The 13,474-nt window shown below is 40.2% G+C and overlaps 1 long non-coding RNA gene across 3 annotated transcripts in view; it reads left to right on the forward strand.

Annotated features, from left to right (window-relative positions):
- LOC138107284 (uncharacterized) overlaps window positions 1-13,474 on the forward strand; it is a 54,170-nt gene that overhangs the window by 17,113 nt on the left and 23,583 nt on the right. The window contains exon 1 of one of the 3 annotated variants that reach the window (XR_011149376.1): window positions 6,758-6,835. The exons of the other annotated variants lie outside the window; for them this stretch is intronic. This is a non-coding gene — a long non-coding RNA (uncharacterized lncRNA). Of the gene's footprint in view, window positions 1-6,757; window positions 6,836-13,474 lie in introns of those variants that run through there. 3 annotated transcript variants of the gene reach the window in all.

A 13,474-nucleotide genomic window follows, 5' to 3' on the forward strand; every position in this document is an offset into this window, starting at 1 on the left:
AGGTCATGACCCTACCTTAAAACGACTGTGCTGGGTAGATCATGCTACCCTGCCCACTCCCCTTTGTAGCCATTTATAGCAGGGTCAAATACATTTCAAGTGGTCCCTTAAATTCACAACTGGTTTGTACTGCCAGATGTCACAGAGCAGCAGCAGTAGATAGATCAATTTGATTCCAGTCCATTGGACTCAAAGGAGAGTTGGACAGAGTCCATCCACATGATGCTTGCATTTTAAGTGGGATATCTGCATCAATAAGTGATGTTCTGTATTTGCTAAATAATCTGGATTTTAGCTCAGGTGTCCTGACTGAAATGTAGTCTGAATTCAGCCCCACCTGGGGTGGGAGGGCTTCAGCACAAAGACTGGCTTTTGACTTGAATAGACAGTTTCTGCAAGAGATGAGAACTCTGCTCTTCACTGAAGCAGTGGCAGGTCTGATGCAAAGGGCATTGAGGCTGATGGAAGAGCTTCAGATAAATCTAATAGCCCTAGAACAGGCTGTAATTTATACTTTGCTCTCCTTTAGTTTTTTTTTTTTAGTAAAATTTTTAGATATCCACTTTTCTGTATACAGCCAACACCTTTCCTATTTCTTAATTCTTGTTTGCATTTGCTTATTTAAGAGCCCTTCACAGGCAAGAGTGAGACAGAGGAGAAGTGACTAGAGTTATTAGTCAGCTTGGGGATATTTCTCAAGTCCTAGAGTGAAAAAAAATTCCTATTTGTATTTGTTGTTCCATACCTCTGATCTATTGTCATCAAGCTGAAATATTTGCCTTATATTGCTAAATAGAAAGATATTCAGAAAGTTTTGCAGTTTGTTAGTCACTGTTTCACGAACTACCTGAACATGAGAAAAGCTAGCTTGCATTTGCTTGTATTAAAAATGCAGAACACTTTCTTCCAAGGGACTTTTACATGCTAATTAAATGGATATTTCTCTGTTTTCTTCAAATCATTCCAGTGGTTTCTTCATCATCTAGAATGTCTTTCCTTGGACAAACCTAGAAATTTTCCATAGCCTTTTAATCTGCAGAAGTGCTGTTTCTAGGCCTGACAATTGTTTCCCTTATTGATAAAATTAATCAAAGAAAATACAAAAAGCATTAACCATTTTACCAAAACATGATGAAGAATAGTATATTGTTGAAAGATTAGTAGTAACATAGTGTATACCAATCAATTATAGTACACATTTATGACATATTAAATGAAATGTCAAAAACAGTAATTCAGTTTTGGGGGATTATATTTTGTTGAGCAAGCGCAGAACCAGAGGTGTGAGACTGAAAGCATGGGCAGAGATTCTGTCTTCATCCCTTCTCAGTGACATTATTTGAAGTGTTGGTTGTAGGGCACAGGACAGCAGTGGGTAGAATATTGTGTGGTGTGGGAAAAATGAGATTGACAGAAATTAAAGACTTCAAGATTCGGATGTTTGTGTTCCCTGCTAGCAATTCCTGGTTCCAACCAAACAGTGTGACTTGGCTTAGCTAAGATGGACTGTGCTCTCAGTGACTTTGATCTCTCCTATCTCCTGAGGTCTTACACAACCCTGAGATGAGGAGAAAAAGGGCCTGCTGTTATCAAGGGGAGTTACCCCCTACTAATGATGAAAAAAGTAGAATTTGATAAAATGAGGGATTTTGCTTCAATTCCTGAAACAATTCTTTCTTTGTGGTGGTTGAAGATATGTGCTGCCAAGAAATTGTTTTTCTTTATATGTCTGAGAAATCTTTCAGACTCTAGGTTGTCTGATACTTAGACAACAAAAAGCCAGATGTAGCTTCGATTAAAGCAGAATTTCCACTGATAACATTTAAAACTAAAGAAAAATGACCACTGTTTGCACAACTCTTTCAATTTCTGAAGGAAATCAGAGTGCTTTTCTATCATAAGGAACCAATCTTGTGACAAAAGGGCAATCCTTACAGAGGGGTTTTGTTTAAAGCCGATTTCCTCAAACAGGTGTAAAAGACATCAGCGTTGTGACTACCTTTTGTCCTTATCTTCTAATATATATGTACTTTTTAGTTAGTTTGAAAAAAAATGGTTTCAAAGAGAAGCAACTTCTAATTATATTTAACATTTGCATCAGTTTAATGGACAGTATGTTTCTTACTCTTGTTTAAGTGCCACTAAGTGAATATGTATGAATATGCACCATATCCTTTCATAGGCAGAACTGCAGTCATCTGTCAACAGTTGTTCAATGAGGAGGGCACAAAATCTTTTTTTGAGCGTAGCTATTTAATTTTTAAACTTTTTATTCCCAATCTAATGAAAACATATTTTGAAATCTACGTCTGTTTTCTCATTATTCCCACTGGCAGGCTTAGCATTGAATAATTCAGCAGACTGAGTAGCCTATGCCAAGTATAACCTCAAATCCCCAGACTTACTAAACTCAATTTCAAGTTTCTCACTTTAAGCAATACATTTAATAAATTATGTATTTTCCTTTCAAATATGCATTTTCCAATGGATTGCAAGTAGCTGAGACACCATCCCTTGATACTATTCATTTTCATATTAAAGGAAGAAAAAAAGCTGAATATGGTGTAAATATTCCCCTAACCTCACTGTTAGCCTTACTGTTGGTTTTGCTGTTTTGGTTTGGGTTTTTTTGTCAGTGAAATCTAACCCTGGGAAAATGTGACCATACAGAAAAATTATTCTGAGTTCCTGTAATCTGTACTAGATACTATTGCATGAAGAAAATAAGAGGTAAACATCTAATTAAGTGTATAATCATCTCCTTGTGTAATTTGCCAAAGATATAATTTATTCTAAAATTACTGAGAAAAGTAGAGAAGAAGGAATAATCAACACAGCCTGGTAATTAGGTATGTGTCCTCTGGCATGTGGCCTGTCATATTTTAGACCAAAAGTGGATCTGAGCTGCACATTTTTGACGCAGATCTTGACTGATTATGATCTGTCCAAAACTCAGGGTGTTTGGCTTACGGTGTTGGCAGAACCCAGCGGAAAGGGTACAGCTGTGTCCTGCATTGCAATCAGATTCCTACATCTGCAAACACTTATGGGATTTCAGATTGAATTTTAGCTTTATCACGCTCTCACGGATACATACCACAGAAAGCAATTAAGATGTTGGGAAATCTAAGTGATTGTAAAGCTTCAGGGCTCGTTAAAACGGCTTGTTATCCTCTTCAGGAGAAGGAAACATGGGGAAAAATAAAACCATAAAGAGCTACTATGACCTCTTCTGACCTCTCATCTTTTGCTTCTGAAAGAGCAATATAAGAAAGATATTAAGCTATTAAAGAGCCTCCAAGGGAGGGCAACAAAGACAGTAAAGGGCCTTGAGGGGAAGCTGTGTGAGGAGCAGCTGAGGTCACTTAGTCTGTTCAGTCTGGAGAAGAGACTGAGGAGAGACCTCATTGCAGTCACAACTTCCTTGTGAGGGGAAGAGGAGGGGCAGGCACGGATCTCTTCTCCGTGGTGACCAGTGACAGGACCCAAGGGAATGGCCTGAAGTTGTGTCAGGGGAGGTTTAGGTTGGATATTAGAAAAAGTTTTTTCACTCAGAGAGTGGCTGGACACTGGAACAGGCTCCCCAGGGAAGTGGTCACAGCACCAAGCCTGACAGAGTGTTTGGGCAATGCTCTCGGGCACATGGTGTGAGTCTTTGGGATGGTCCTGGGCAGGGCTGGGGGTTGGACTCGGTGATCCTTGTCAGTCCCTTCCAACTCAGGATATTCTATGATTCTGTAATTCTGTGATACAAGTGACTGTGTGAGTAACAGGCAGATGCCCTTGTGGGTGGATCAATTCATCGCCATTCGCACCACAAGTGGAAGTAGAGCAGTGATCTAATCCACAGAAGCTTTTATCAAACAGCTTGCCTTAGTCTTCTCTACTGAGCTTTCTGCTTTAGCCCCTTGCCAAATTAACTTTGAAGGTATAACTTGACATTCTAGATCCTGCCCAGTGTCTGCAAAGGAGTTGTTTTCCACTTTGAAATGCTCTAGCAGTGGGAGTCAAGGGCAACAACATTTTGACATCATTAAATAAGTAACACCTTATTCTTCCTTAGAATAATCCTCAGATAAACAAAGATCTGTTCATTATGCTGTGTGCTTGGTGGTCATATCTACAGAATGAGTAGAAATGATAACAGCTGGCTTGATGTTCTACAGGAGACACGTTCTCTCACTTATTCTGACCACTAGTTACTATGCAACACAGCAAGATCACTGACAAGGCAAAACACTACCCTGCATCTACCCTAAATCTCTGTGGTGAGAAATGACCCCCAGTGAGATTACTAGGACCAGTTGTACAGGAGGCACCTTTTGAAAGGACAAGAGATCATTGTCTTGACAAATGAGAGAAGAGGTTTTGGAATCCGTCTCTTGAGGGAATGTGATTGGAAATGTGCCTTTGGCAAAGGTGATAAAAGAAATCTAGAAACAGTAAAAACTAGAGAAACAGTCAGAAGGTCTCCAAGGGGGAAAATATTCTCTAAAAACAGAAAGACCAAAGCTGCATTATATCAGCTATTTGACAGATTGGCTGGATGTTGCATCTAGAAAATATTGTAGGAATTTGCACAAAAGCTTTAATTTTCCTTGAAAGCCATTTTTATTTTACACTCTCGCTTTCGGTTTGTTTTACAGCACTAACAATTACAACTTTGTCCCATCTGAAGGAAAAAAAAAAAAAAAGAAAACTCTTCAATGTCCTTTGTCTTTATTTATAACTTTCAGGTACATTTGAGAAACACTTTATGTGGTAATGGGAGATAAGTGGCCACTTATCTTTTCTGAGAAGAGCCACTTGAGTTGACTCAGCTGATTCAGTCCTGTGGTGTTTAATGAAATATGAAAGAAATTCTTCAATCTAGCACAACCATTATAATTTGCTGCTTGTTTGGAAATAGCTGCTGTCTTTCTTAAGTCTCTCTATAGTATCATAAGACCTTCTCTACTCTCTAGAGAAATATGTTTCTAAGATCATACAAACTGAAAAACAAAAGACTGCATGAACCCCATTTTGGAGGAAGAAGCCCTGTATCTGGAATAACAAATATTTTCATAACCTCAAGACAGGCAATATTCAGAAATAGAAAAAGACAATAGAAGAAGAAAGGGGAAAAAGGGATCAGAGGCCACTGAGGTTTTTACTGCCTACATATAGCGACATGGATCTTCATTCCACAAGTCCTCGTCTCTCCTTTTTTTTTTAAAGTGTCCTCGTCTCTCCTTTCTTTTTAAAGTGTTTGTTATCAAAGCTGAAATAACTACTAAGCCTTCCAGAAGAAGTGGCTGGTAAACAGCTCTGTGGGGGTGCTGATCTGAACAAATCCTCCTCTCATGGGCCCCTGATGCAAGTCATTATGTCTGCAGGGCAGGGTGCCTGTGAGACTTCTGAAATCTCATTAAAAATGTTATCTGTTCTTCCTACTTCTTATCAATCAATATGTGATTTTTATTGCTTTCAGAAGTAGCTGTCACATAAAAGAAAATACAGTTTTTTCCAGGTTGCTGTACTGTTCAGATAGACTAATAAATACACATTTTAGTTACCAGACCTGATGCACCAAACAATATATGAAAAGTAAAGTAGTATTAGAGGATAAATAAATCCACATGCATCCTCATCTCTGGAGACATTGTTAGAGCATTGCTCTGTCTTGGCCTTGAGACTAAATAGGGCTCTTTCAATCAAGCAAACAAACTGCAGCTAAAGAATCCACTGCAACTAAGACAACACTAATGACTTGATCATAAAATGTTAAAAAGGAAATAGGCAAGGTGAAAAGGGGAAAAAAGGTAAACAAATAACATGCTGATCTGCTGCATTTCTCTTTTGCATACCTCCAGAGCTACATGAAGCCCTTGAGGAAACTGCTGGCATGTGGAGCAGGAGCATTTGTTATACATCCAACCATTTACTTGAATTTACCTTTCAAATTCAGAGAGCAGCCTAGCTAATCAACAGAGATAACTATATACAATTAGCTCTCAGGACTTGGTGCATGTTGCTATGAAGTCTGAACGTGTAGGCATAGATGAACTACACTCACATTTCGATTTCCCAAAGGAGAGGACTTGAGAAAAGCTTTAAAATCCCCTCCATTATCTCTGCTACAACTCAGCTGAGCACCAGGAGCCAGCCTGCATCTGCCTCCCCCACCCCTGCAGCACTGCACCTTCCTTCCAGCAGCTTCAGAGCCACTGGGAAATTGCAACAGTGGGGAAAGCCTCTGTCTTTGCCTGGCCCCAGCGTGTGAGCCAGGATGCACTCCCTGATCTAGAGGGTCTGGCATGGAGGCATCATTTCACTGGGAGGAGGCAGTTCCCTCCTGTTCTCCCCTTTTTGGGAGCCGTGCCTGTTCTTGGACCTGCCTGAGCCCCCAGTCATGCCGGGATACTGGCACTGTGAGAGGGCTGCAAATGTCAGAGTGAGCAAGTGAGAGGCTGAGCACGTCGTGACTTCCCTGAGGCAATAAAAACACGCAACATGAGTGCCCATCACCAGCCCCTGAGACTCCAGAGAGTCTCTCCCTCCAGAGAGTCTCTTCCCCTTCCAAACTCAGAGATTGGAAACCTTGGGGTGTGGAAGAAGCTAGAGAGTGCACAACAGCCTAATTAATGTCATCATTGAGCTTTAGTTAATATATAAATACATAAGTTATTGGTCCAAGAAAGATGTGCAAACAGTTTAAATCCAATTGAAAGAGAAAGTGAGAATTATAATCTGACCCTCTTGTCTCCACAGCTTGAGGGAAGCAAGGAAAGACGGGGGAAGGTGGAGGATTGTGGCAGAAGTGTGTGGAGAGGCCTTAACCTGCAGAAGCTAGAAGGTACAGGATTGTGTGGCAGAGATAATAAATTTCTGTTTTTAACTCACACATGATTTGAAAGAAATAACTGTAAGGGCAGAGACACGTAGGAAAAAAGAAAAGGGCCAGCAGGAGGATTTCAGAAGGAGGCAAGCAAAGGGAGCATGTCCCCAAGCCAGGGAGAAGGAGCAGTGTGCCCAGCATGTGTGGAAAGCTGCACATGCATGAGGGACAGATACTGCAAAGGGAAAAACCGCTCCCCAGGCCAAGTGTTGGAGATATGAGCAGTCCTGTTGACAGGCAATTGAAGAGGAGCCAGTGCTTATCTTCCCCACTTAGACTACTGCGACTTCGTTTGTTACAGTTTGACTTCCTTTCTGAACGTTTGCATCTGTTTGTTTTCTCCTCCTGTGTGCCAAGTGTATAGTGACATTTTACACAATGCTGTTCTCCACTGGGAAAATGCCTAAGGAGCCTTGCACAGAGCCCAGGCTCAGTTCTGGCATGTCCATAGGTGCTGATACCTGGGTCATGCCTTATCTGGGACTCTTTCAGCCCAGGACAGTCACTTTGCTCCATGAAAGCATAATAACGTCAGATTTTATGGTTCTATGGGAATAGCAATCCAGATGTTTCAGGAGCTGCTTGAAATTTTTAGGCGTTTCATAAAACAACTGGATAAAAACCAAGCAAGAAGACTGGTCAGTTCACTGAAAGTCTGTTACTTTTACTCATTATGCTAACCGGATGACTGAAAGATTACTGCAAAATAATGAAAATTGTAGTCATTTTTCAAAATGACTGATTTCACTTGCAACTCATCCAGATGTGCTGAGAATATAAAATTGCATAGGGACTGTTTCTGCAATGGTGAGCTGTATGAAACACAAATTGTTGTCACAGTCTCTCCTCTTATGCAATGAATTAGACTGAAATAATAGCTGAAAACAACTAAAAAGCAGACAGCACATCAGTGCCTGTTTTCTCATCTTGGACTGCCTCAACATTTGACTTCACATTTTGAAGGAATTTTTATGGTACTCTAGATCTGCTATGACACAGAAAGCTGTTGCTGAAGTGTCCTGAAACTCCCTCTGAACTCTCAGGTCAAACCTCAGAAGGTTGGGAACAGCCAAAAGCATGGAGGGGGGGGGGAGTGGGGGAAGAAATGTGGAAAGAGAGTGTTTCTAGTGTGCAGCATTCTGCTTCAGAAGATGTAAAACTGTAAGATACTAAATTATTCTTCACTCTGTAGCTTGTGAGGAAGAAGAAAAGCCCACTCTCAGCTGGCTTTCTTCTCACTGAAGGAGCACAACAGGAGGGGTTTTTGTGTCCCCTGCACTTTCTTCAGCCCTTTCCCCCTCCGCACTCTACCACCATTCTACTCCAGCCCTCCTGGCTCAGCAGCTGGGTGAGATAAAAGGTTTACCTTGCAGTAAGCAAAAGTTTGTCTGCTACTCCCCAGTGGGCCAGGCTTTGTCTCAAGAACTTGCAGGTTACTGCAATGGATAAAAAAAGCAAAGAAATTCATTAAAATAATTGAAGAAGGGACTTATGTAGCAGTCAAGTACACATTATAAAAGGAAGTACTTGGATAAATATTTAAGTAAAGCTCAGAAATCCTGCTCACCTCCTGTCAAATTCTGAAAGTAACTAAGCTCCTTGACAGGCTTGCTAGTCTGGTTTTCTAAGGAAAAAGTCCATGAGCTTGAACTTTGACTATGATGTCACCTCATCATAGCTTTTGAACCCTTGGGAGAATTCACATCATGCTCGGAAGATGACTGGAGTCTCAAAGATAGTTGTGTTCCTATGGGTTTTGGGAAAAGTTGAAGACAATGTAACACTCAATCCCAATAGAAAGCCACAGGCAAGAGGCTTAGTTACTCAAAACATCTGCCATGATTTGGTAGTTATCACCAGTTCACGTGGGAATCCCAGCTCTACACAACAGTTCTTGCTCAGTTAAATCCCATCCTATTCTTCCACCACATCCTCTGGTGATGATCCAGCCTCCAAATATTTGCAGAATATACCTTGGACAACAACAGATTAACAAACTCCTTCTTAGGACAGCTGTGATGTTTATCAAGAAGTATGGCCAAATGAGGACTGGTGCCATAGCCCACTTTTAATCAATCACACTAGCTTAGTATCACCACCTTTGCCCAGCAAGTGATGGACAAGCAGGGATGCATTTTAGGAAGTGGTTTGGTTTCCAGACTTTCCTATTAGTTGGTTTTAAGTGGCAGTTTGTTGAACAAATGTCAGTGATACAACGAAAGTCCTAGGAGACTGTAGGAAACTCCTCTCCTTACTGACTGCCTTGAAGGCCATTTTGAAGCACCCATTTGTCAGAGACTGAGAGTGATACCACAAACAGTCAGCTTGGTGAAATAACATAAAGCTGGAGTCACTAGGAGAGTGTCAGAAACCAGCATCTCAGATGGCTATTGTAGTCCCACTGTTTCTATGGCTTAATGTCAGCTGAAAAGAAGGTTCTTGGTGATGTAGAAATGGCCATTGTCCATTTCTTTTCATATTCTTTGTAGAAAGGTCAGGCAGAGCTCTTGAAGCCTGGCCTTGAAATTTTTACAGTGATGTTCTGGCAAGTGGCAATTTCATTACTAACCAATATTGTTTTATTAGCTGTTATTAGACAGACACACAACATACATTATACCTTTGTACATAGATTTAGCATAGAAACAGACAGCTTTAAATACAAAATTTTCTGTGTTTTTTTATAAATGGAAACATTAATTACATACCTCCATACTCTGTCTGTTGCTCTGACATTAAGGTCAGAGACAGCTTTGAAAGCATGTAAAGTACATTAAGAATTTTCCCAGACAGATTAGGTATATACTTAAGTTTTATAAACCTACTCTTAACCCTCTTTTTCAAATACCCTTTTCCAGGAGCTCAATTACCACATGAACAATAGTTTGATTATAACTGCTGTAACACAAAGACCTGCGTTACATCTTGGTTTTGTGTTGCTTTCAGAGAGTTCTAGAGTAGACAATAATTTGATTCAGAACCTTAGGGGCAAATTTTGTCAAGTGACGAGGAAGATGCTTCTAAATGCACTCACTCACCACAGAACTGTATGCATGGCATGATTTTTTAAAAAACAAGTATCCCTCTTTCTGACAGGCCATGTTCTCTGGCAGGGAACAAAACTACCTGCTGTGTAGAAAAGTAGGAGGGTGTCTACAGGCAAGCCTGACCTTTCTGCATCATCTCCTTCACAGCAAAAGCCCTAAACAACAGGTTTCTGAGGCCCTCTGAAAAACAAAGTGTGGTTTTGCTGACATTCTGACTTATCCTGGTTGTTCCCGGACTGTGCTTTTGTTGGGTTTGCATTGCAGTGGACTAGGAACAAAAGAGGAAGCTTTAATTCACTGGTCCCCCTCCTGCTGCACAGAATTACAGGTTAATGAGATGCAATCTGCAACACCCTGGAAAGGCCCTCCTGCTGGTGTTACATTTACTTATGTAAGCAAGTGCCCACTCCAGATACATTGGAAAAGGACTAAGTATTGCTTAAGACAAATAGCTTATTTGCAAAGGGTGTAATGGAGATAAATACTGTCTCAACAGAATTAAAACCTGTCAAGCGTGACTTTAGGTCAGTATTTTTTTTATGCTATTTTTGCGATCCTTGTACTTCTGATTTCCCTCTGACATAGTAAGCCATGTCTACACTGCTGGAGAGGGAGACACAGAAAGGCCACCGATGCATGGCCAGTCATCTTAGGAGCCTGATAAACCAGCCTGTCTGAACTCTGCTAATGTGACTGCTTTTCAGTTGTTTTGTAGGTTAAAGAACTTCAATGCAAAGTTCACTCCAAAATCTTTTGATTGTATCACTGCCTGTGCTGTCAGCACAACCCAGTGTACAATCCAGATTTTGCTCCTAAATGGAGCAGAACTGATCCTCTGAGGCCATGGCTAAGAGATGAAAGCAGATATCATGTCACAGCAATACACAAAGATTATATTAAATGCATGCAATTTAATAGTAGAAAACTTGGCATGGGAAAATAATAAAAAAGAAAAAGTTACATTTTATGCATGCTGCATTTCCAGTAGTAGATATCTGAATTTTGCATGCAGTTTCCCAAGAGGCTGTCATGCATCACCTTCAAGATCAAATTTCTCATCTGTATATACTACACAAATTTGGACACAACCGTCACACTGTCATTTGATTCAGCCATTCTTATGACCTGGAAAAGTACAAACAAAGGAGGACATGTAAAATTAGTTGTAGTCTCAGCAAAACATAGTTTCAATAACTCTACTTAATTGTTCTGGAACCACATGAATGATATTATATGGCCTACCTTAGAGACTTACTATCTGCATAATCTGATGGTCTAATGTGCTGATGTTGTAAAATTTGTGGTATTTTTGTTTCATGCTCTTTCTCCTTGGTTGCTTGACCATATAATTGTGGGTATTCATCTTGCAGTTGACTAGGACATCATAGAATCATGCAATGGTTTGGCTTGGAAGGGACCCTAGAGATCATCTAGTTCCAAACCCCCTGCCACTAGACCATGTTGCTCGAAGCCCCATCCTTGAACACTTCCAAGTGCCTCACCACCCTCATAGTGAAGAAATTTCCCCATTTGTCATGGTAAACTGAAAATTTGAAACTCTCTTCACTGCCTCTCCATCACTGTGAACAATTTTTCAAGAGTCTCTAATGAGTATTCGGGGTGGCAGTGACTGCTAACAAACCTACTCATCTATCTATTGATTTGCAAAGGATTATGCTCATTCTGTGAAAAATATGAGCATTTCAAATTTTATTTTTCAGCCCCAAAATGACAAAACATGGCCCACATAATATCAAAAGTGCCTTGCAAAATTGCTTTGTCAGAATGTTTCATTTTGACTCCTTGTTCATACACAGGTCCATCAGATACTGCACAAGTATGTTTATGAAATCTTAAAGGGTCCAACAGTTATTTACATTCCTGTGAAATGTTTTTATTTCCTTAAATCTCTGCTTCCTAACACAGTAGTTTTCTAACAAAGTTTTCAACAACTTTTACTCTTGGTTCCCAAACATTCTTTATCAATGTCTGTTGAACTTTTTACTCTTCTTTGAAAATCCTATTATTTTTCTAAGTCTAGTGCTTGGTCATATTTTAGGATGTTTTTCTAGTGGCATGGCTTATCAAATCAAATATTGTGAAAAAATGTTATTCAAGCTTGTCTGTACCTTAGGATTTCTAATCCTCTTAGTTAACAAGTGCACTGCACTTTCTTTCTCTAAACCTCTCTCACCCTTTGTTTGGAAGCAAGGCAATAGTGCTATTTTTTTTAAGGATTAGAAATTCATCTCATAAGTGCATATACTTGTCAGTTAATTACCTGTTGATGCCAACAAGAGCCAGTTCTAGCAATATTTGGTCAGAAAGTTGCATATTAAAGTGAACAGGGCAAAAGAAAGCATATCTGCTGTTCTGTGGTCTTTGATTTGTCCAACCTTTGCTTTCAATATTTTCCAAAAACAAGTCATGGTTATTATGTAAAGACCAGACTTGGCTCTTTGATAAATAGGTTGGAGCTTGTTTTTCGTTTCCTGCTCCTGCACTGTAATTTATAATTGAATTGAAGGAAGGTTTGCCAAACAGCAGTCACATGGAGAAGATTTGCATGCTTCAGCTGATCTTTGGGTCTAGCAGGTTCTCAGAGATGTTGAACTGTCTGTGCAAGCATGACTAAGAGAGATAAAACTTGCATTGCTGTAATCCCTCCCCCAAAAGATGGGCACACAGTGTGGCTCTTGCATCCCCTGTGAGAACTTTCCTCCTTACAAGTTTCTGAGTTTCAGCCCTGAAGTGGCCCATTGTCCCCTGGCACAGCACCACATGCATCTGGGAAGTAGGGGGTGGGTCTGCAGGGTAGCAGGATCACCTCCCCTTGTGCATCCTCAGTGCCTGCAGTACTGATCTTTCCCAGTGGCCTGCTGAACTGGCTGCATGGGACCAGTGAGAAGCTCCTGATGCTCTGCTGGCACCACCAAGTTTCATCAGCAGCAGGACACAAGGAGACAGAATTTAAAGTCTCTATGGTTGTTGTTAGAAATTAAACATGGGAACTCTGGCAAAAGCAGGGAGGAAAAGCCTCTCTCAGTCCTCAAATAAATCGTTGTTCCACTCATGAGGGCACATAAGAACCACCCTTTCTAAATTTTCCAATCTGAATGAATTTAGAATAAAATTAATTCAAGATTCCTTACCTCCTCCACAACTTTATGCAGCTTTGTTCCTTCTTTGTGTTTAGCTACCATTTATATTATGTCCTCATACACTTTGCTTTTGAGAGTGATGACACTGGAATGTTTGGAGCCGACAGAGCTGCGAGGAATTGTTTTGCCAGAAAGTGCTTTCAGGGAGAATGGAAACTATTTGTGAAGTTGGATCTAAATCAATAAATGGTTTCAAGAAAGCAAGCAGTTTGCATTTGAATCAATCAGCTGAAGTCTAAGAGTTGTGTTACACACAAATAAAAAAATTGAAACATGTTTATGGAAACATTTTCCAAGAATTTCAGCTTCTGGTTTTGGAACAGATCTGATTTTACTCAGGTTAAAGTATCTCCCAAAAGAAAAACTTAAATATTTCATTTTCAATTGAT

The sequence above is a fragment of the Aphelocoma coerulescens genome, chromosome 3, assembly GCF_041296385.1.
Source record: "Aphelocoma coerulescens isolate FSJ_1873_10779 chromosome 3, UR_Acoe_1.0, whole genome shotgun sequence".
Lineage (NCBI taxonomy): Eukaryota > Metazoa > Chordata > Aves > Passeriformes > Corvidae > Aphelocoma > Aphelocoma coerulescens.